This window comes from Pinus tabuliformis, chromosome 8 (assembly GCF_031772625.1).
Source record: "Pinus tabuliformis cultivar Carrire ecotype Pingquan chromosome 8, CPIR1, whole genome shotgun sequence".
Taxonomy (NCBI): Eukaryota; Viridiplantae; Streptophyta; class Pinopsida; order Pinales; family Pinaceae; genus Pinus; species Pinus tabuliformis.
This window is the reverse complement of record NC_142294.1, coordinates 1,110,508,111-1,110,534,119: the sequence shown is the minus strand read 5'-3', so window position 1 is coordinate 1,110,534,119 and position 26,009 is coordinate 1,110,508,111. Positions and strand designations below refer to the sequence as shown.

The 26,009-nt window shown below is 36.7% G+C and overlaps 1 pseudogene; it reads right to left on the bottom strand.

Annotated features, from left to right (window-relative positions):
- The window catches only part of LOC149239235 (casein kinase 1-like protein HD16), an 81,833-nt pseudogene that overhangs the window by 7,313 nt on the left and 48,511 nt on the right, over positions 1–26,009 (bottom strand).

Below are 26,009 nucleotides of genomic sequence, written 5' to 3'. Positions count from 1 at the left end.
ACTGAACTATGGAGGTGGTGGAGGTGGAGTGGGTGGTTATGGAGGTGAGGGAGGTGAAGTAGGTGGTGGTGTGGGTGGAAGTGGTAACCTTGGAATGCACTGCCTTATCAAACTGACCAAGCTTCTCAGAGAGGCCTTCGCGAGCTCTTCCTCGCTCTCTCACGAGGGTAAAATTAAGGGACTATTTTCTAATTCTTCATTGCTTTTGTAGATCTTTCTGCTCCGTGTAGTCCCAAACATTATTGTATTTGCATGACCCTTTTCTCGCACAATATCTTAATCCAAGTATTGAAAGACTTCATATACTTACCTCGCAGTCCTTTAAGAAAGTGTCGTTCTGCTTCACTATAGCTCATGGTCATGTCTACCGCAAACTTAGTGATAAATCCTCCTATTATTCAATTGAGCCAGTGGTCCATAGCTCACACTATCTTATCCTCTAAGGCTTCTAGTCTATGCACTAGTTTCGAAGTCCACACTATTGGTTTATTAAGCCTACACCTTCCTTGGCTATTTTCTAGCTTTGCGATCCACTCATACAGCTCCAATGGAAAGGATGCAAAGAAAATCTCGTGTATTTCAATGTACAAATAGCGATCCAACCACTTTTCCTCAGATACCCACAGATTTCTATTTTCCTGCATTGCGAACTCGTGAATCTTCTTATCCAACCACTCTTAAATTTCCTTCTTTGTTGGGTTCCAATGGCATGAAATTAGATATCCCTTATGCAGATCCCGGTCCCGACAATGAAACCATTTGTTGGCTTAGTGGGACTTGACCCAAGTTCGGAAGTGATTTAGCCAAGAAAATCCTGGTACTACTGGCCCTTTCGGAAACAGTTTGTGGAGCATAGATTGAGGTATCACCCGAAGTAGTATGGGAGGGTGCTAGAACCAGGTTTCCACATCATGGGGATTTCTGATACAAGGTGATTGGAACGTGGTCCAACCATTACACTTACTGTGCTACGCGCACCTACAGGCACCCCACACCCTGTGATGCTATCTTTGCGCAGGTCTAGCCGCAGTGTGACTCGTGCTATTTACCCAAGTCTTCCTTAATTATTCTTTGTTAGCTGATTACTTATATTAAATTCACATATAAACATCCATACGATTATTCATCAAGTGCGCGCAGTAGATAAGTAGAGTAAAAGTAATGCATAACGTCAAAATACAGATTCAAGAACAGATGCACAGAGTAAACTTCTCTTTATTATCTTTCAATCCCAAGTACAGACCCAACTTTGCCCTGCACATTCAGCTGCAGGGGTTCGCGCACTCAGCTGCAAACTCTACTAGGCCTTTGCGCACTCGGCTGCAGAGCCTCTACCTACTACTATGACCCAGAACATTTCATATCTCACTGTTCACCTTGAACCATGCCTTCGCTATTCTATCTATTCTTTTCTAAGCTTATCTATCTTTACACTTATAGCCTCAATCTATTTATACAATCCTGGGTTCCGCGGACCATGGGTAGGCCGACACATCTTTACATTAAATTACAATTCTTAGGGTGGACAACCCTATGACTCGATTATACAATTTGCGCTCCGTGCCCGTACTTCGCGGAGTTCTACACCATCTTTGACCAAAACTTGGGCTTTAAGCCCCAAAACCTACTGCAGGGGATCCCATGACCAACAATAAATATGTACAAATTCTAAGGAATCTATAATGAAAATTCTGTAAATCAATAGGACATGATGAGAATAATTGTTAGGCTTACGAACTAATGATGGAGGCTAACACTCATAGAATACAAGCAGAAGAGCATGGACATGAGGAAAATGGACATCGTGGTGGTTGATAAGGTTACCAAGGAATAGTTCGAGGTGCTGGAGCTGGTCGAGGACGTGGATAAATCATTTTCTATAACTGCGGTTAGCCAGGTCATTTTGCAAAAGACTACCATAACCCCACAACGACATGTAAGTACTATAAATATTTTGGCCATGTAATTGAAGAATTTCCTATACTTATGGTGAAGATGCAAGAAAAAATAAATCAACAACCGACACAAAATATTCAATTGATGACTATTGAAAGGAGGACCGACAAACCTCAAATTAGTATTGTCACTAGAAGTGGAGTTGCGACTGATAGTAATAAAGCGGATGAAAAGAAAGAATTTGAAAGTGCATGGATTAGAAATACTGCTGAGAAAGTTCCTATTTCTCATATTTAGAAAGAAAAATAAGTATTTATGGAAGCAAAGAAAAGTTTTATTGATGCTGGAGCTTTGATCTCTAATGTACAACCAAAGCTTGATAGGAAACATAATTACAATGTATCATCAAATTAGACACAGGACCGAGCTCCGACATAGGATTGAGCTCTGACATAAGATTAGGATTCAGAAAATCAAGTAGGTATTTTAAAGTATTTTTTGCGGACTTGTATGAAATTGTTAAGAGATTAAAAGGTTGTAGAAGGGCTTTAGGAGTTGATACATTCCTGTGCATCCAAAGAAACACTGTGAAGTGAGATGCACGCAGTCAATAATTTGCATCGACAATAGAGAACCAAAAGAGAGATGAGGCTTAGTGCACAGATAGAAGAATATGAAATGGATCAAATTATTATGGACCTAATATTTGATGTTAATGTCTTGACGAAGCAGACATGGGAATTAATGGGTAAGCCAAAGCTACAGTGGTCACCCTTTTAGTTATGGATGGAAAATAAGCAAAATATCTTCCCTCTGGGAAGACTACTAGGTGTCACAATGGATATTGAAGGAGTTTGCACTATTGCTGATTTTGAAGTAATAGAGATCGTCGATGACAATAACCCTTACCCTGCATTGCTTGGAATTGATTGGGACTTTGACAATATGGCCATATCTAATCTAAAGAAGGGGTTGGTAATATTTGAAGGAAACAATATGAGAGTAATTGTTCCCTTGGATCCATTAGAAGGAGTAAGATATACAAAACTAGTCAAAGAATAATACTGCATAACTGACATAGACAATATCTGTTAGATGATAGTGAAGGAACAAGAATGTGTTAACCCTACTGCAGAGGGCAAGTTGAGTTGGGAGCATGATAGTTCTTGCACCTCAAACTCAGAAGAAGAGTCTTAGTGCCACCGGTAGTTGAAAGTGGGCAATGAACTATAAATTACACTGCAGAGAGAGCTTCGACGTAGTAAAACTATTTCACTACACTTTGGATTATTTCGAAGTACATAGGAGTGTCGATGTAAAAGGGGTTTCTCACTACAATATTGGATGTGTCGAATTTCACCAGAAAAATATGACCATTAAAAATGAAAGTTGCCACTGAAATACGTGGAAGGATGCATTTATTAGGACAAATTGACTGGATCTAGTGATAGATATGCAATTAATGAACACAATTTGAGCTAATGATGGGGTTAGAAATTTAGATTTGTTGTAAAAAGCCGCGTCTCGCCTAGATTTGGCACTTTGCTGCCATGAGAGTTTGAATATTGCTATTACAAAGAAAGTTTCATAAATTTTCACATGGATGCCCTGATGCTTGAAGAATTTATTCATGTATTTAGTGAGAAGGGCTTAGTTGGAGTCATGGAAGTAGCATCAGCTGATATGCCCACAACAACATCACCACCCGTAACATCATCATCACACACACAACAAAGATCTCAGTGAAAGAAAATGACCAGAGAGGAGAGACCGAAGAACAAACAAGAAAAGGGACCTGCTGAGCCTCAGAAAGAGCCCGAACAAGTGAGAGATAGTGAGGAAGAAGCAGAGAAAGTACAAATGGCAACAAATGGCACAACGTTTTTTCGCCTCTCCCATAATATATTCCACCAATAAAAACAGATGTAAAACTAGTGAAAGAGTCGAAGGATGTAAAGTATGGCACCTTCACACCTTTATTGCCAGAGTGAGTGTGATTTACTGGAGAAACCCTTGGGAAGATTCAACAACTGAAGTTTGTGGACTATGATTTCAATAACAGAAATAAATATCTACAGTTCATACCAGATAGATACTTAAAACAAGTACACTACCTTGAGAGTGGTGTGACAAGGTTAGAACTGCAACAGTGGTCAGATGGATTAGCGTAGTTGGGCTTGATGAATATGTTGAATGTGCCACACTTCGGCAGAAGTCTAGGAAGCATAGATTGTGTGTGACAACTTCTCATGCTGGTGCACGATGGATGCTTATGGATGGGGAAGAGGATCCCTATCGACCCAATGCTGATACGGAGAATCACAAGACTTCCTCATCAAGAGCTAAATCCCAAAGAGGAGTTTGTTGGGAAAGATCAGGACAGAGCCATAAAAAAAAACATGAAGAATAAGTTTGGAATGACAAAATGGAAGCAAGGTGATGATATCAACTCGATCAATGACCAGGGAGTTCGCTTCACATCACATATATTGGCTGGAAAAATCATGAGGAAGCGTCATGCTAATGAAGTCCTTTAACTGATAGTTTCATTAGCTGCGTAGTGCGCTAATGGGGTTCAGTACAACTGAGTCGCATATATTTGCTAAGATTTTTTGGACGAATGTTGTGAGGCTCAGGAGAAAGGTATGATGTTTCACTAGGCACAGTTAATTTTAATAATTACGATGCTTGCGAGGAGAGAGACGACATATTCACAATTCCATCCGATAACCTCAGATGTTTGTGAAGCCACACGATATGCCTTGTTGTGGTATACTACTAAACCAGCACGAGCATAGGATAACATAATATTTTTTTTTATATCAATGGATTTACACATGTTGGTGAACCAACACCCTCACCTTTCACTGAGCCTATACAAGTAATATAAATTTGTCGTGAATTTTAAGGCTGACTTCCACAGAATTTACATATAGGCTCACAGGGACAAAAAGAAGACATGCAATCCCTTGCCATATTTAGTGATAGAAGACATTCTCCTAACATAGATGCAACAATATCATGGAGTAGATCACTACACTCGAGACACAAATAAAGGATACTCCATCAGAGGAGGACACGACGCAACATGGGGAAGTGAGTGGGAAGGCCAAAGGATGAGCAAGAATTATAACAAGAGGAGAAATATGACAAGGGTCACCATGATCCTCCTGAAGGTGATGAGACAAAGCTACCAAAAGAAGAAAAAAGAAGCAGAAGGTAGATAAGACAAAGGACATAATGCTAGTGGTCCTCACTGATGGGGACTTGGACCAGATTGGGGACATAATTTAGGAAGCAACGATGGACTCATTGAAAAAATTAGAAGATTTCTACACCACACTTTTAATTGGTGTCGAGGTGCACATTGGAGAACTAAAGATATTGACACAGATGGTCAGACATCCAGTGCAAGAAGAGAAGAAGCTTGGAGAGGAAATACCAGTAGATCTTACACTTGCAGTGTGGATAACATTGATACTTTTCAAAGCCCTGCAGTTTCACTCTGTCGAGGTATAACAACATTCTAAAGAGTGCAAGTATGTGAACATGAACATCATAGTAGTACCACTTCAAATATTACACAAGCTACATCTAGAGAGATGAAGCTGCACTAACAACACACTTCATAGTTAAACATTCAGGTAGAGAGAGAGTGAGCTTCGCTGCAGCAGAAGCTCGACAAGGTGATCCAACAGAGGGATCATGAAGTACAACAACAACAAAAGTTGAAGGAGGTGGTTGAAGAAATATGTCGCCAGATTTCAGACATTGAGGTCCAGGAAGAGGGACCAGTGGAGGACAAGCTCGCGAAGATCAACCTTGCAGTAAAAGGATACAAGGATAAGATCGCGGATGTACAATTTACATATGAGATGAAGATCAACGAGACACAAATGAAGCTACAACCAACCACACCACATGAAGTACAAGAGTAGAGGGAGGTCGACCTGAAGGTTGCAATGGTTGGCATCTTCGAAGAAATGGCAAATTGTGGGAAGATATTGGATGAGATCTTACAGAATTGCAATTCATTGCAGGAAGATCCAAATGCAAAAAAACTATAAAAGGATATTCAGCAGAAGCAACAACAACTGGAGGTTATTTGGGAAACTGTGAGAACACTACCAATCTCACAGAAGCCCACAAAGGTCAATGAGGGAAATGCCCTCCAGAAGAAGATAGAGGGCTGAGGAAGGAAGAGAGGATCTGAAAGAGAGAACTCAACCATGAAATGATGAGGCTCTGTAACTGTTCCAAGCAATGGATGAGAATCTTCAAGAGAGAGAGAGAGAGAGAGAAAGTAGTGATGTAAAAGGCTACAAAACCTGCAATAGAAGCACTGTTAGAGGAAGTGCACAATGAAGACATTTTGCAGTGGTTCAACATTGCCTACAAGAACATTGCAAAGAAGATCAGAGGAAAAACATCTAAGTGACTTAGAATGAGTCACATGTGAGTATTGGGGTCTTGTTGGGTGCAACCCAACTTGGCCTAGATTTTGGAAAAGACTTCACATTTTGTGGGGTGAACCGCAAAGTGGACAGCATAGGGGAGCATTTTGAATATACCGCGTGGTGTAGTAAGGGCTTTGGGGTGGGTTGAAGCCCCTCTTTTTTGTTAAAGCGTGTGATTTTGTAAGGGATCAATGTTTTTGGGATCATAGTTGCTTGGTTTAGGGAGTCCATGGTATTTGGACAATTTTATTTTGATGATGTAATCCTACAATGTAATAGTATATAGGGTAAAATAATAAGAAGAAAAATCAATCAAATTGATCTAGATTAGTCTTATGGAAAATTATTGTGATCGGTAATTTGGTAGAGAAGGCGAGGCTTTGCACTTGAGTGTGCAGAAAACCTACAACTTAGTGTGCAGGATAAGAAATGTATGTTGTCAAAGATTTATTATATTAAGAAACAGTTCTATTGGACATAGACCTACATTGAGGCGAACCACAGTAAATTGGTGTTTTTATGTGTATATTTTCTTATTTTATGTTGTGGAGTAACAATTATTACAATTGCATTTTACTTCAACACAATTATGGTTTATATGGCATGTTTAAGTGATTAATCTAATGCAGAAAAGTGATTTATAATTACTAAGAATAAGATAACATAATAATACCACATCTCCCAATCCCTCAAGGCTGCAGAAACCTAGTTATGCATTCTCCCATAGTCACTTCAGGTGAGACTGCGATCTGCTTGCAGGTTGTTTTTGAAAGGGCCAGTGATTGAGGGTTTTGTTGGTGCACAATATAGATTGAACCTAGGTCAGCCCAAACCATGCCAACAGTGCCTGCATCCATAATGATAACCCAAAGGTTTGTGCAAGAAGCCACATAGCTAATATACAACCCATCATCACTCCCTTTCTCAACATGTTGATGAAACCACACATCAACAACATTATAATGGTATCTGGTATAAGGAAAGTAAAAAGGGTGAAAAACAAGTGCACCACACATATATAACATAAATTTCATTATTTTCAAAGTAAAAGTTCAAGACCTAAAATTTGATCCCAAATTGGCATAAACACTTTAAATACAACTAATCAATGATAAAAAGGTACAAAAGTATGTTGGCACTATGACACAGGTGTTGTCCTTGATGGCAACTCACTTAGATGACAGATCACATTTTAGACTCACAGAATGAAGAAAGAGAGGTATATGCAAGTTCCCCATTGACCAAGCCACGTGTACATGTGGGTTCGCAGACCAAAAGGCGCATATAGAGTACACACGCACTTTCATGGAAGGAAAGGCACATACATGTTGGAAAACTTAGTTTTGGTCCATGGTATTTGGTCCATGCTATTTGGTCCATGGTAGTGTGATCCATGGTATTGGTCCAAGGTATCTTGTCCAAAGTGTTGACCCTAGGTATTTGGTCCAAGGTATTGGTTCTAAGTGGTTTTGGTCCATGGTATTGAGTAAGGCCTAAGACTATAAAAGGAGGAGAAGATCATTAGGCAAAGGCACTCAAGTATTGAATATCTGATGAAGATCAAGATCTAGAATACAGGTTATTGGGTTATGGTGCATAGCTGGATTTAAATCAAGGATGAACCTTAGTGCTTGATGAAGGATAAAATCTAATGATGGGTCAAGATCTTAAGGCTTGAAGAGAAGTATTTTTGTGTGGTTTTTGATCTTTTATCTGAATAACTGGCACATGTTGTAATCTGTAAATATGATGATATGGGTATAACTAATGTCTGGAATTGTTGTAAAGTTTAAATCATCATTTACAGATCTTTACACAGGTTCACTTTGGCAAAGGCACGTATACACACTGGTTCTGCATATCAAAACATCGTATACATCTTAAATTTTATCTGCAGATCTGTACGCAGGTTCGCCTTGAGATAACAACATATGTATGTAGGTTTGACACAGTGAAGTAGCGTATACCTCATAAAATATGCTTTAGCTACTTCTGTTTGTTGTTGCAGTGTTCTGTGTTCTGGCTTGGGTTCTGGTTACTGTTACTGTATTCTGGTTAAAAAATTCTAAGAAGTGATTGATTGATTCAGTTTTGGTTGGTGAAAAGGAGATTGGTTGATGCAAATATATTTGATGTTTGATTGATATTATTGATGGATCTAGTCTGAAAATTTATGAAACGTGGTCCCTAGAAGAAAAGAGAAGGTTGTAGCCTTCCATAGGCCAACACCTACATACTAGTAAACACATCAGCTAGTACAAGAGATAGGGGGTTGTAGCATATATGAATCTGACTATGGAAATGAAATGTTATTGACTTGATAATATTGATTCACCCCCCGCCCCTCCCCCCCTCCTAGTATTATTTCCAACAATCGGTACCAAAGTAGGTCCTTCAGAAGAAGCTTGATGGCTTCAAGGAATATCTATCATCATGAGTAACTATGAAAGAGAGGGATCCATTAGACCACCAATCTTTGATGGGAGCAACTTTGTTTATTGGAAGGTAAGAACCACAGTCTATCTTCAATCTCTTGGAATAGATGTCTAGGAAATCGTGGAAGGAGGATATACATTTCTGTCAGCAATTCCTATATATACAGTAGGTAAAAAGCAATATGAAACCAATGCCAAGGCTATCAATACATTATTGGGGAGTCTGTCACAATCAGAATTTGTCAAAGTTATGCATCTCAAAACCGCCAAAGAAATATGGGACGAGATCATTCTAAGCTATGAAGGAGACAATTAGGTCAAATGTGCAAAACTGCAATCTCTTAGAATTCAATATGAAACTCTCAAAATGCATAATGATGAAAGTATAGCTAGTTACTTCTTACGTATAGATGACATTGTTAATTTCATGAAGAACTTAGGTGAAGAGATAAAAGAAGTTACTTTAGTTGAAAAGGTTTTAAACTAAGTTTGAAACAAAAGTTTCTGCCATAAAAGAAAATCAGGATCTTCAGAGTATTACTATGACACAGCTGCATGAAATCTTAATTGCTTTCGAAATGAGAAAAGGAGGTCCATCAGATATGAGATAAGCCACATTCAAACCTTCAAGAAGATAAGAACTCAATGAATTAGGACATATTTCAGAAGGAGAGGAAGAAGCAAACTTTGTCAAGAACCTTCAACGGGGTTTTCGAAGATTCAGAGGTAAACTACCTTTCAAATGTTTTTCTTGTGGAAGAGTCGGCAAAATGTCCTCATAAAGATAAGCTTGACAAAGGTAAGGAATCAGCAAAATGGAATATAAAACAAAGTGTAAGTAAGAAGAGCTACTATACGCATGAAGATGGTTTATCAAATAGTGATGAAGATGAAAATAGTAATGACTATAGACTTCTGATGGTTTTTGAAGATGATGATTTCTTGGATGCTTTAGATGATGATTGTTGGGTCTTGAAAATGTCATTAATTTCCATTACACTTTCACTATTATGTCCATTATATCACCTCCATTTCACTACTATGTCACCACATTCATCCCACTTTCATTATCATTGGGCCACATTTATGTTTTTCCAAACTTTATTAATTCTAAGTCTTTTTAAGTGAATTTGTGGTTAAAAATTAGAAAATAATGTGCATATGGTTATACCTAACAAGTGGGTTGAGATTTTTGACATGTGTAGGTTAAAAGGAGGCTTCTAGAAGACCTTTATGTGGCACTCTAAGGCCAAATTCGAATTTGAGTGGAAAGAATCATGGGATCATGAGGATATGTGTCACATCTCCTAATTGTATTGAAACACTAAGAAGACATGTGTCTTATCAGTTCCTATTTTGATTAGGACTCTAGAGGTAGAGGGAGATATTCATGGACTCTCATTAATGAGATGGCTTCTCATCTTTTTGTATAAATAGGAGATCTCTCTCCTTCATTTGTTAGTCTTAGTCTTAGCTTGGCTTTTTAGTTCTTTAGCTTGGAGTTTGTAGTTCTTCTTTGATGGCTTTGGAAAGCTTTGGAGAGCTTTGTTGTACTTTGTAATTTTGAAGAATTTGAATAAAGCTTTGATGTTCTCAACATGGAAGGAGATGTGAAGTAGATGTCATGGAGCATATTAGAATGTAAGGTAGAGTAGATTTTATTTTGTAATTTTGCTTTGATTTCATTCATGTATGCCATTTTATTGCTTTAAAGTTTGATAATTTAGATTTTCCATTCACGCAATTTTAATTCATGCAAGTGTGTTCAACTAGTTGATTGTAGATTAGTTTTTCTTTACATGTTTTTGCATCAAATAGTGACATGAGATTTGCCTCTCTGCTGAACTTTTTCTTAAGCTTTTCAATTTCAATTATGCTTTGATTTCAGTCTTATTTATTTGTTGTTGATAGATAGTTTAGATATCAAATTCTTCATGTTATTTGACGTTATCTCCAGAGCCATGGCTTAACCCGGAAAAGCTACTTAGCGAGCTATCAGATTATAAGTGAAGTAATTTGATTTTACTTTCATTCTGCAAGTAGGTAGTTTAGATATCAAGTTCTTCATGTTATTTGACATTATCTCTGGAGCCATGGCTTAACCCCGAAAAGCTACTTGGCGATCTATCGGATTATAAGTGAAGTGATTTGATTTTACTTTCATTTTGCAAGTAGGTAGTTTAGATATCAAGTTCTTCATGTTATTTGACGTTATCTTCGGAGCCATGGCTTAACCTCGAAAAGCTACTTGGCGAGCTATTGGATTATAAGTGAAGTAATTTGATTTTGCTTTCATTAATCTGCAAGTAGGTAATTTAGATATCAATTCTTCATTTTATTTGACGTTATCTCCAGAGCCATGGCTTAACCCCAAAAATCTACTTGGCAAGCTATCGGATTATAAGTGAAGTAAATTGATCTTGCTTTCGTTTGTCTACAATTTTTGGTTTGTTTGAGTGCAATAGTTTAGATTGTATTTCTGTAATTAGATGGGCAGCAGAGACAATGATTTCCTAATCAGTATTTCATATTTTGTTTGATTTAAGTAGCTGCATATTTACATTCCTGTTCAAGAATTAATTTTATCAATAGCATGTTTTGAGATCTTTTGAAGTGCTAAGTTTTGGAAGTTACCATAAGGGACATAAACCTTGTCTTGAAATCTACATCCATACTTGACTTTTAAAAGTATTCTTAAGACCTTAGAATAAGATTTCCATTTGCATTAGACACTTTAGGAGATCAACAAGAAAAAAACCCCAAAACAAGATAAAAACTATAAAACAACGAAGTAAGAAAAAAGGTTAACTAAGCACATATGGTGCACCACACTTCATCAGTTTACGATACTCGAATTGATAATTTATGTAGAGAAATTTAAGACATTAAATTGACTAGACAATGATGACCTTTATGAAGAAATCTCTAAACTCAAAATTTGTTTAGAAGAAAAAAAATATGATTATAGATACTATGACATTCCAACTTGTTGAAAGAGAAAAATGCAATGAAAAACTAGAATGTGAAATTGTGGGTCTAAGAAAGGATATTGAGAAAACAAAAGCTCTCAATATTAGATTTGCTAAAGGATCAGAAACCCTAAATGAAATTATCAAAGTGCAGTGTTCTCCTATGATAAAGACAGGACTTGGATATACTGAAGAAGCATCCCAAGCACAGAAGCTGTCAACCTCCACTAAAAGCTATCTTGATGCAGTATAGAGAAGTGAATAGTTTGACAATCGATAGTAAAGGCATAAAGCAGATCACCAGGTAAATCAGGCTCAATTTACTTCAAGGATAAACGAAAGCTACAACCAACCTTAGGTAAATCATACTCAATCTGTTTCTAGAATGAATAACAACTACAATCACCAGGTCAGTAGATTCGATAATCACAAGAACTTCTTCAATGGCCAATGTTTTTCATGTCATAACTTTGGACACAAAGTTGCTCAATGTGTTGCTTACAAGACCATCATGACAACAGAAGCACAAAATCAAAGGAATGTGATGGGGATCATGAAATGGACCTACGATAACTTTTCTCTTCTTGAAAATGAAATAGAATTCTCTATCTACAACAACTTCGGTCATGCAGAATCTGAATGCAGGAGTAAATTTCAGTAAACATCTCAAAAGGAGAAAACTTAATTAAATCCAAAAATATGGAGAAAGAAATAACTGCAAATAGAAAGATGTGGTATAGCCTTGTATGCATAAGGACAAGAAAATCAGTGGTACATCAATAGTGGATGCTCGAAACACATGATAGGTGATAAAGAAAAAATTCATTTATATAATGCCTTAGAAAAATAAAAGAAGGTCTCATTTGGAAATGACACTCCTGCTATCATAAAAGGTAAAGCATCTATTCTCTTAAAAGAAAAAGTTAAAGCTGGGAATGTTATGGATGTTGATGGTCTAAAGCATAACCTGTTGAGTGTCAGTCAAATGTGTGATCAAGGAAATGAAGTAGTATTTCGATCAAATGGATGTGTTGTTCGTGAGCTTGATATAGGAGAAACCGTGATCAAAGGTATAATAACTCCAAAAAACTTATATATACTCAAGGGAGGACAACAACAGTGCTATCTAAGAAAAAATGATGAACACTAGCTATGGCACAGAAGATTGGGGCATCTAAGCTTCTCTCAAATAATAAAAACAAGCAAATTCCAGGTTGTACGTGATCTTCTCGATATCAGCATTCCAGAAATACAATATGCAAATCATGTCAATTTGGTAAGCAAACTAGGTTGCAATTCCCTAAAAAGGAAGGATCAGCTAGTAAGCCTCTTCAACTTGTTCATACTGATTTATGTGGTCCATCAAGGATAAATTCAACTCGTGGAGAGGAATACTTTATATTGTTCATTGATGATTTTTCTAGAATGTGTTGGATAGGGCTTCAAAAGGATAAAGATGAAGCATTTAAAAAATTAAAAGCCTTCAAAGCCCTGGTTGAAAATGAATCAAATCGCAAAATCAAATGTCTCAGATCTAATCAAGGAGGGGAATTTACCTTAGATGAATTCTTTGACTTTTGTGAAGAACATGGAATAAAAAGGAAATTCTCCACTGCAAGGACTCCTCAGAAAAATGGAGTGGTAGAAAGGATGAACATAACTGTTTAAAAAATGGCCCATGCTATGCTAGATGAGTCTGGAACTCCTGCAACCTTCTAGGGTGATGCTGCATTCGCTACCATCACTATTCTCAACAAAGAAAATGTTTGGGTAAACAACACTCAAACTCCACATGAACTTTGGTATGGTAAGACTCCTATCGTAAAATACTTCAAAGTTTTTGGAAGCAAATGTTACATAAAAATGACTAATGAAAAACTTTACAAGTTTGAACCCAGAGTAGATGAAGGCATTCTCCTTGGTTACTCTTCCCAAAGTAAAGGATATAAGTGTTATAATAAAAGACTTGGGAAAATTATTGAAAGTATTGATGTTGTGGTTGATGAAGCATGAAAAAATCCAAAGCAGGTAAAAATCGAAGATTGTGGAGAAGATGAATATTATCCTTCCACATCAAATCAGACTAATTCTGAAGAAGAAACCAAGGAAGCACCAGAAGAATAGATAACGACAGAAGAAAAGACTGCATCCAGGTATGTTCAGAAAAATCATCCAGAGACTCAATTTTTGGGACAGAAAGAGGCAGGTGTGCAAACAAGAAGAACTATTACAGAAGCTTCAAGCTATCTAGCATTTCTTTCCTTCATCAAACCTCAAAATGTAAATGAAGCATGCAAAGATGAATGTTGGTTCAAGGCCATGAATGAAGAACTTGAGAAAATTAAAAAGAATAATACTTTGGAATTAGTTCCTAGACCTCATGATAAGAATACCATAGGAACCAAATGGATATTCAAAAACAAGCTGAATGAAAATGGTGAAGTTATTAGAAACAAGTCCATACTTGTTTGTAAAGGATATGCTCAACAAGAAGGTATAGATTTTGAAGAAACTTTTGCACCTGTTGCTAGACTTGAAGCCATAAGAATGTTCCTTGCTCTTTCTAGTTTTCAGAAATTCAAAGTACACCAAATGGATGTAAAATCTGCCTTTCTTAATGGGGACTTAGACAAAGAAGTATATATTGAGCAACCAGATGGATTCATCCTCAGAAATGATTCAAAACTTGTATGCAGACTTAGAAAGGCTCTCTATGGTCTAAAAAAAGCTCCAAGGGCTTGGTATTACCATCTTGACAAATACCTCCATCATCAAGGTTTTTCTAAAGGATCAGTTGATAGCAATCTATATACAAAGATTGACAATAATAAATTGCTAATACTTGTCGTGTATGTTGATGATATCATTTTTGGTAGAAATGAAGAAGCCACGAGTCAAAACTTTGCTTTGGTAATGCAGCAAGAATTTGAAATGTCCTTGCTTGGTAAGCTCACATATTTTCTTGGTCTACAAGTTCAACAAAATAAAGATGGTATTTTTCTGTCACAAACCAAGTATCTCAAGCAGATCTTGAAAAAATACAGCATGGAATATTCTAAACCAATATGTACCCCTATGGTAACAGGATGCAGTCTCAGCTCAAATGATGAATCAACAGCATTACATCAACCAACCTACAGATCCATGATTGGTAGTTTGCTGTATCTAACAGGTACCCGACCAGACATCATGCATGTAGTAGGAATAGTTGGAAGATTCCAAGCCAATCCAAAGGAATCACACCTTTAGGCAGTCAAAAGGATTTTCAAATATCTTCAAGGAACACAAAATTTTGGTTTATGGTATCCTAGAGATATAGATCTTACACTTCATGCATATACAGATGCAAATTGGGCAGGAAGCGTTGATGACAGAAAAATCACTAGTGGTGGTGCATTCTATATGGGTTCCATATTAGTGTCTTGGTTCAACAAGGAACAAAGTTAAATTGCATTATCTACAGTTGAAGCAGAATATGTGGTTACAACATCTTGCTGCACACAAATCCTTTGGATGATGCAAACATTGCAAGACATTTAGATCACATGTACTCCACCCATCTCCATTCTATGTGATAATACAAGTGTAATCAGCATTTCAAAGAATCTAGTCATGCATTCCAAGACTAAGCACATACCCATCAAATATCATTTTCTAAATGAAAAAGTGCTTGAACAAAAGGTCAAATTGGAGTATGTTCCCTCCAAAGAACAGGTTGCTGATATATTCACCAAACCACTTCCCAGAGAGACATTTGAATATCTCAGACAAAAGCTGGGAGTTGTTGATGCATCATCTTTCTGTTGAAACTTATCTATTTCAGAGAAAAGTGGTTATACACGAATTTCATGAAGCTTATCCACATACATACGGCGGTTGCTATGGATACAGTCACGTATATGTTGTTTTGAAGAAAAACAATGGGCCAGACTCAGGATGAAAGGAGTCTGATATGGGTCTGACAGTGATCATCTAGCATAGGTTCAGGGGGAGAATGTACTTCTAATAATGCATTGTTGGCATTATCTTAAAAGATCTTGGTACAAATTCACAGTTGCTTTTTTTATTCAGGTGGAACAGGTTCAGGGGGAGATCATGGTTGATGGTCTAGATGGTGATTGATAGATTCTGCTGATGATAGTTGTTGATAACTATCATAGTCTTGTTTCAGATATTTGGTCTCTATGTCACGTATATCTTTTAATGTCAAGTTCATGAAACGACCTATTACGCATGGGATGGATGATGTAATTTTCTTGTTTTGACATGTATAAACATTTGGTATATACCCACTTGGTTGGGTGGATGAGTCAAACTTGGTATATCCCCACTTGGTTGGGCGATGAATGTATGTATGAGTCATTGGTGATAGAAAGGTCATTTATGATGTATGTATAGAGTCATCTTTCTGCAGAACTTGCTTATATTTAGGGGGAGCATGGACTCAAGCATGGAGCCCAATAAGCACATTTCAACATATCATAGAATTCAACATGTACTCAGGGGGAGCATAACCCTTTTCCCTTGATGACAAAGAGGGAGAGTGACTTGGGGTTGCCATCAAGTCCAAAGGGGGGGATTGTTGGCATTATGACACAGATTTGGCACTATGACACAGGTGTTGTCCTTGATGGCAACTCACTCAGATGACAGATCACAGTTTAGACTCACAGAATGAAGAAAGAGAGGTATACGCAGGTTCCCCATTGACCAAGCCGCGTGTACACGCGGGTTCGCAGACCAAAAGGCATGTATAGAGTACACACACACTTTCAAGGAAGGAAAGGCACGTACATGTTAGAAAACTTAGTTTTGGTACGTGGTATTTGGTCCATGGTATTGTGATCCATGGTATTGGTCCAAGGTATCTTGTCCGAAGTGTTGACCCCAGGTATTTGGTCCAAGGTGTTGGTTCTAAGTGGTTTTGGTCCATGGTATTGAGTAAGGCCTAAGGCTATAAAAGGAGGAGAAGATCATTAGACAAAGGCACTCAAGTATTGAATATCTGATGAAGAGCAAGATCCAGAATACAGGTTATTGGGTTATGGTGCATAGCTGGATCTGAATCAAGGATGAACCTTAGCGCTTGATGAAGGATAAAATATAATGATGGGTCAAGATCTTCAGGCTTGAAGAGAAGTATCTTTGTGTGGTTTTTTATCTTTTATCTGAATAAATGGTGCATGTTGTAATATATAAATATGATGATCTAGGTATAACCGATGTCTGTAATTTTTGTAAAGTTTAAATCATCGTCTACAGATCTGTACACAGGTTCACTTTGGAAAAGGCGCGTATACACGCCAGTTCTGCATATCAAAACATCGTATAAATCTTAAATTTGATTTGTAGATCTGTACGTAGGTTTGCCTTGAGTTAATAGCATATGTACGTAGGTTTGACATAGTGAAGTAGCGTATACCTCATAAAATATTCTTTAGCTACTTTTGTTTGTTGTTGCAGTGTTCTGGGTTTTGGCTTGGGTTCTGGTTACTGTTATGGTATTCTGGTTACAACATTCGAAGAAGTGATTGATTGATTCAGTTTTGGTTGGTGAAAAGGAGATTGGTTGATGCAGATATATTTGATGTTTGATTGATGTTATTGATGGATCCAGTCTGAAAATTTATGAAACGTGGTCCTTGGAAGAAAAGAGAAGGTTGTAGCCTTCTGTAGGCCAGCACCTATGTACCAGTAAACACATCAGCTATTACAAGAGCTAGGGGATTGTAGCTCCCTTCCAAGAGAAGCTGGAGAATGAGAGAAGGTTGTAACCTTTTTCAGGTAGAAGCCTTCTTACTGGTATAAGACTGCACTAGTACAAAAATTGTAAAAAGAAGTTTCTTATTAAAAGAAGATAGAAATGATTGCAGTAGGTGGTTTTCACCCACATTGTGTTTCAGCCTTATATCTTGTGTTCTTGTGTGTGATTGTCTATTCTGTTTTTACTGCACCTGGTTACTGTTTATATGGTTATGATGCACAGATTAAAGATCAACATATGATGAATTAACTAAGTTATAAGTTTTCAGGGTATACACTAGTTGCCTTAAATACAGTTGCGCATACAAGCAAGTTTCATTAACTGAAGTAGCGTATATGAATCTGACTACGAAAATGAAATGTTATTGACTTGATAATATTGATTCACACCCCCACCCTCTTAGTATTATTTCCAACAAAGTATAGGTTTATTTATGTTGCATTTAACTGCAACAATTGCAGTATGTATATGGAATACCTTGTATTATCATATGTTCAATATTTGTATGTCAACAGTTTATACATGCATGTTTGTATGGACATACATAGATAATATCAGAAAATTTTATTCATGTGCAACAAGAAACCACAAATTTGATCAATGAGAGTCAAAAGTATAGAGAACGAGCTCATTGCTTAGTCAACAGAAACACCTGAAGTAGTGAAGATAGTAAACAACAACTAAACCATATTGTGCATACAATGTTGCTGCAACAACATGCTAGGCCATGAGGCAGGATGAGAGAGGGGGGAAGAGGGTGGCTCCCAGATATAGTCATAAAAAAACAAGTTAGGGACAAAATCATTTCTTGATGATGTCATCCGAAGAATATTCAGGGCTAGCATGGCTTAGTTGTGAATCTTGGGAGAAGCCCTAAATTGATGAGGTTTATCATTCCCAATGATGTCATTTGAGGGAGAGAGGATGATCTATCAATCCAAGGGAGGTGTCACTAAGATAATGTCTTATGTGATCTAGGCCTCACCTCCTATTTATGCCACTAATAAGCATGTTAATAGGGAACATGGAGAAAATCCACCAAATGAAATCTTATCAGTGAGGATTGTGCAAGGCCATCATTTTGTACCTTAAACCTCACTCATGAAAAGTAGGTGTGTCTAGTCCAAATATCAAAATATTGTAGATGAAAATTCTCGATAATTGACAAGGGAAATGAAACTACCCTTTGAACTAAAAAATTGGGATATCTAAAAATAAGGTGCTCCTCCAACTCGAACTCTTGTAAATGATATAGATGAAAAGTCCTCTTAAGGTGTGGAATGAGGTGCTTTATCTGAAATATTGACCTAGACCTAATGGGAGCCTACTCTAAATTGACCAAAGGGAGTTCTAGAGTCCTAACAACATGCATCCAATGTTTTCATGGATACTTGAGGAAGATAATAAGATTTCCCCATAATGCATGAATTTCTCAAAATAAAATGCCAATGTAGGGCTAAATCCCTTAGTGGGGTTGTCCAAGTGACCGGAATGTACAAACTGTAGATATCCTCTTAATAAAATAGTTCAAGCCTACTTAGAGGGTAGGAATGAACCATCTAAAGAGTACTTGAAAGGTAGAAGTTCATCAATATCAATGACCACCGATTGAAGCAACAAGGAAGCTTTCCAAAACTAGAAACGACTATTTCCAATGTTTACTACGGAGGCTATAGCTTCTGAAGAGAACAAAGTAGGGGAACCTATCTCTACTAATCACGGTTTTCAAGGATCAAAACTTTGTGAAGGAGACACGTTTGAGGATGGGCTCCAAATTCTACCTAGATTATGCTTGAAGAAATCCTAGAAGTGACAATAAAGGCATCATCTTTCAATTCAAGCAAAGGAACCATATCCCTTGTTAAGTGAAGGCTAGAAAGCATAACCCAAACAAAACCAAGGCCCTCAAAATTGAATGCCCAAGTATGTGTAATCCATGTTAACCTTAATCCACTCAAACAGAACATGTTGAGACACATTTTAGATCATGATCTTAGTTTTATCAAAGGTTAACTATCAACTATCAAAGGTCATAGAAGTTAGATAACACATCAATTTTACTCTTCAACCCCTAAAGTGAAAGCTACGAGGATTGTATCATCAATAAATAAAAGTAAGGATAGAAATATGTAGTGTAGAAGGCACTTGTCACTCCCCTATACGTGTCTGCTAAAAAACTCACTCTAGCTCGCCAATTGAGAATCATCCCATATAAATTTGATAAGGGGCATCAATCCTATTTAATCACAATGGTTCACTTAGTGAAGTCCAAAAGGTTGTGAGTAGAGTGAAGATAACAAAGCATTAGCTCATTCAATCTCAAATGGTCACCAAAAGAGTCTTTGAAATACTAGTGTCACATAAATATCAAACAAACTCCCTCAAAACAAAGTCAAATTCTTTCTGAATGTTAATGAGCAACAAAAGACTTTTGAAGAACAACAAAGGGCCTCCTAATAATAGCATGGTGGGTGAAGATGTGGTCAATGTCGTCATACTCTCAATGAAATGTTTCTTGTACTTTGGGCCTGAGATACATATTTATTTGTGCATTTTTATGCATATGGTGTGTATTATGCTGCAACAAATTAACTACCTGAACAATGAGAACAAATGTGTGTATGTCATGTTGACGTTTAGCAACAATGTTTTCTAGCTTCCCACACTTTCCACAATAATGTCTAGACTCTATATCCATTTTATGTTTTTCACCCTTGCAATTGTGCACTTGAAAAATTAATTTTCAGTATATTTTTTCTGACAAGGCTTGGACTTTCATAAAGCTAATAAATATTATTTGAGATAGTACTACAGAAAAGGTCATATATTTCTACCATATATTCTGACATGTATCAAATACCGGGGATTTGAAAAAGGGAATTTGGAGCAATACTAGGCATTTATAAAGTTAAAGTTCTTGTTAGACAATTTTTTTTACAATACATAATTTTACAAGTCATTGGATAATATGTTGAAATAGGATACATATTGTCTAGAAAACCTGGTGAACCACAACTTACTAAAAATAATTTTAGTTTACAATAACGAGAAAGCACTCAACATATGAATAGAAAAACAATTTCCCACATTTTTGTCATTTTTGAATTATTTTTCTTCCTGTCTTTGTTAAGATGATGGTTTCTGTACTCTTAAATTGTTCAGACTGCATTATAAAGAGGTTTTTAGAGTTTATTTTTACCATTTTTTATTACAAAATGCACTATATTACTAAATGAGGAAAGGCTACGTAGGGTTGAATCACATAGCATTGTCCTTTTACTGTTGGAACTATTAAAATATCTCCTTTGTGGTGGCATATCTCTTTGGTGGGATATCATTCCATAATAATACTCTATTCTACTCTACCATCCATCTTTGACATATGGTTTATTGCTTTCTTGTACAACTAATATTACTTTTGAAGTAGTGAAGATATCAATAACAACAACAATTTTTGCTACATTGATAAGTGACTACTGACAATTAAGATAAAATGGCAATTTCCTCATTTCTTAGCCTTTTAAGCATTACCTCTGTTTCATAGGCCTTTAAGCATTGTAAACTTATATCCATTGAATTGTTGGATTTCCAAGTTGAACATTCTCCTTGGGTTGGTCATCGTCATCGACATCCACTAGCATCCTTGCTCATTTTTTACTAGCCTATTTTAACATAAAATTTGAACTTAGACACATATTCACATGAATGAAAATGGCAATAAATACCAGAAGCACAAAGACAAATTTAAACATCACCACCTCCGAAGAAATTATGTGGAACTTATAACACTTCAATGTGTATATAACTTGTAAAATCTCTAAGACTTAAAAGAGTTTCAATCTATTTTTTTTCTCCAAGTACATCCACATCTCAAGGCACTTCCAAACACTTCCATGACTTCAAATAATTTCTTTGAATCTATCCAATATTCTAAGTACACCCAAAAATTCAAACTTCACTCTAATTAGTGTTCCAAGTTCTTCTAATCATTCAAGAGACTTTGATTTAAAATACTTGGGGTAGCACATGAGATATTACCTTTTGAGCTCCATCTGTATTAATTTGCCTTGTTGAAATAGTTTCTCCAAGAATGCCTTCAAAAAGGGAAAAAAACTTCAGATAATTTGGCTCTTCATCGACTTTCATATTTGTGACTACTTCAAGAAATTGCCAAAAAGGAACTGGACAGAAGCAACATAACATTTCGTGAGAAGTTTCCATCTTCTCTTTACAAATAAGAAAGCCCTTGTTGTCACCCTACAAGGGAAAAAACATGAGACAGGGAAAAAGGTTGAATGCAAATCTCCACAAAACAAGACAGAGAACAAGATAATTTATAAATGTACGTAGTAACCTTGCCAAGGAAACTTTCCCCTAAGAAGGAATATTAATGTGTATGATAAAGATTCTAGACCATCTCATCTACTTCCTGTTCTCCCCAAATTCACATGTACATTGGCATACCTAACAGTACCTTTGAATAGAATCATGGACAATTAGCAGATAATATAAAAATTAATATAATCAAATACACAAAATAAAAATAGATAATGGAAATTAATAAAACTTAATATGTTATAACAAGTTTAAGTACTATCATGAGAAAGCTAAGAAACTAACCTAAAGACATTAGGTCATTGATCATAGTCAACATGCTAACCTGATAATGTATCCTTCCACTTTGAGGTTGCGCATAAAAAAACATTAGAGTGGATGACAAGCCACAATACACAAATACACAAATGGTTGTGGACAAGTTTGTCAATGAAATGTGATAAATATAAATTAAAAGAAAGAAGGAAAAAAGGTAGAAATAAGGGTCAGAATTTTTTTTTGGCATGCTTTATATAAATACCAATCCAATCAATTTCATTTATCAATCCATTCAAAATATTCAAGTGAAAAATATTATCATGTTGTTAGTAGTTATAGACATATACAGGAATATACAATAGAAAATTGAAAAACTCACCCAAACCAAGATCTATTAGAAATATATTTTTCTCATTAGAAGTTTCAGGTTGACCAAGTAAAAAAAATTCAGGTTTGACATCTCCATGAACAAATCTAAAATGGACAAAATTTGGTAACCATGTCAGAACATCCCATCCATGATAAAGATTCATTGTGAAGACAAACTACTACTAAACAAAACAAGCATGCCCTTTTAAATGCAGTTTCTCAAGTATTGATGTTGCCTCCACATCAATGCATGCACCATCTCTCTCGACATTCTGTTCCACATATCATTATCCAATAGAAGTTAACTCAAATTGTATTAATAAAAAAAATTTGGCCCAAAATCATAACCCTGAAAAGAAAAACCCAACATAATTTATAACTCATGCTTGGCCAGATGAATTCCATACATCCCAAAGGCTGGGCCCCAACATATCCATTACCTTAAAAAATGAGTTTTAAATAATTAGATAATAGAGAACTATCAACAATGAGAACATGGCTACATCCAAATATTCCATCATCATACAATAATGAATATTTTATAGAGTCACACTCCACTCACTTCATACCATTTAACTAGTAATCTATATGTGCATTTAGTAAAATAAGGGCAATATCTAGAATTGTCATAAACCATAATATAATAATCACCCTGACGCCCTTTCTAATGTACTGAAGACAATCTATAACTACTATTAAGTGTATTGTAGCAACATGATGGTAAATTAAGCATGAAATTGAATACATATACTTTCCAAGTTAATGAATCATGCCATGATAATTAAAAGGACTAATGATACATACTTCTAAGCATTGCACTCTTAAGTAGGGCCAATATTACAACCTTTACAAGTAGAATAACTAATTAAAAAAATTCCATGATGATGGATTTAGATACATACTTGTAAACTTGCCACTCATAAGGAGGACAATAATTATAACCTTTACTAGTGCGATGCTCAAACTTAAAAGCAACCTAATAAAAACACACTTTCTTTGAGATCCATAAATGCAATCTCTATGAGACCATTAATTCAACAAATAATCCCTTGTCCAGTCCACATTGGAAAAAAATCATTTGTAAGAAACATAATAGTGGCCACATGACTTTTTGTAAACAAACTTTAAATAATTACCTCCATTGCATCTGGACGCATGCGCTCGGTACTACCACATAGTATTCGACCAACATATACCTTCCCAAACCCACCTTTTCCAAACTTCCTCTCAATCTTGTACACTTGATAATTTCCTAACTCAAACTGGATGTCGAAATAACATAGGATGAAGTTTGAATTAGTCATTGAGGCTAGAAGTAATATGGCATCTCTATTCATACCAACTTGATTTAAAACATGGTCAAATTTATTGTTGGGAATGGGTCCCCTAGGGTCAATGGGTTAAAAGCCCAAGTTTTGGGGTTAAATTCCCAAGTTTTGTATAAAGAGTGTAAAGTCTCCACATTTTGTGGTCGCTGAGCGGGAGGATGTAAAGATTCATCAAGGGTTTCTTCCCTTAGTTTATGTAACTTGTGTCGGCTTTATGAGATCCACCCTTGGTCCGTGAACCATGGGATTGTATAAAAAGGGAAGTCTTAGAAGAGTCTAAGGCAGTTTTTAGTTCAGTTCAGATACGTTTTGAAGAGTCATTGATGTAATGGGTCTGTGAGAGCTAAGAACGAAGAGTCTTAGTGTAGAAAAGAGGCTCTGCAACTGTGTGCGTAGAGGCCTAGGGTAGAATTCCGCAGCTGAGGCGCGGACTCCTACAATTGTGTGCACAGGGTAGTTAGAGTCTGTAAAGGAGATTTGAACATCAATAAAGAGAATTATTTTAGAATTACATGTGTATGAGATATTTTGCTTCTATTATGAATGCATGCAATTATGTTATGTTGAATACTGGGTTTATGATTTAATGTTGTATTGATGCTCGAATCTATGTGTTTTACTTTGTTATATGAACGAAAGTAGGAATGTCTATTTACACAAAGATAATCATAATGCATGTTGAATTTATCCACTACTTAAGTTAATCTATGTAAATACAGCCGTAAGATTAATTACATAGGTGCATAAGTGTCTGAATTGCTTGTTTAGGGTACAAAAAGGACAATCGCAGACCTTCCCAAAGGTCCCTAAGCTGAATAATATAAGTATATCGATAAGCCCTAAAAAGCTTATTGATCTGTGTGAAGGAAGGATTAGGGTATAAAACGACATCACTACCATCTTTGGGTGCAGAAACTTGGTTCTTGCATCCCCCCATACTGCTTCGAGTGAGACTTTAGTCCATGCTTCACGGATTGATGCTGAAAGGGCTAGTAGTGTAGAGATTTTCTTGGCTAATTAATGTTGAACCTAGGTCAGGGCCCATCAAGCCAAGAAATGGTTCCATTGCTGGGACCGAGATCTGCATAAAGAGATGTGTGATGTCAAATCACTGGAATCCAACTAAGAAGGAGATCAAAGACTGGTTGGAAAGAAAGATCCATGAATTCGCGGCACAAGAGAAAAGGAACCCACGATTAACAAAAGAACAGGGGTTGGACAAATATATGTACATAGGGATACATGAGATCTTCTTCTATTCCTTCCCGGTTGAGTTGTATGAGTGAATTGCGAAATTGGCAGACAGTCAAGTAAGGTGGAGGCTTGACGGTCTGATGGTCTGGACCTTATAGTTAGTGCGGAGATTAGAAGCCTCTGAATATAAGATCACACGCGTTGTCGATCATTGGATCGATCGTATCGTAGGAGGGTTCGCGACAGAGTTTGTGGTTGATATCTCAGTTAGTTACAGCAAAGCAGAGTGCCACTTCTTCAAGGGGTCATAAGGTAAGTATTTAAAGTCTTTAAATACCTGGATTAAGATGTTGTTGTGTGAAAAGCGGGTTATGCAGCTACCTTGATGTTTGGGGCTAAGCGAAGTGGAAAGACCTTCAAGAACAGATGGAAAACGGGCCCTGAATATAGCCCATTGATTGAACCTCCTATAAGTGACAATGAGGAAGAAACACAAGCTTCTCCACAGAGCATTATTCAGTTCATAAAGCAAGGGTTCCCACGAATACCCCATCCACCCTCACCACCTCCATATTCACCTCCGCGGCATACACCTTCGCCTACACCACCACCACCTCCACCACCATTCAGTATGGTGAACTTAGTAAATCTACCAGTGTTCAAGGGTTTGGGAAATGAGGATCCAAACCAGTTTTGGTTCATCGCAAAGGTTGTATGGGAAGCTTAGGGTATCATGGATGACCAAATAAAGAAATAAATGTTGGTTAGTGCTTTGCAGGAATGCGCGATAGAGTGGTACATTAAGTACTGCATCGATAACTCGACATTTGCATTCGCAGATATTCAGACCTTGCTGAATAAGGAATTCAGTAGACCTAAGTCTAAAGCACAATCAATTATGGGATTCAGAGAGATCATGATGAAGCATGGTGAGACACATTGGGATCTGGATCAAAGATTGAAGTGTACAATCCATGAAGCTAACATGAATCTGATAGATGGGA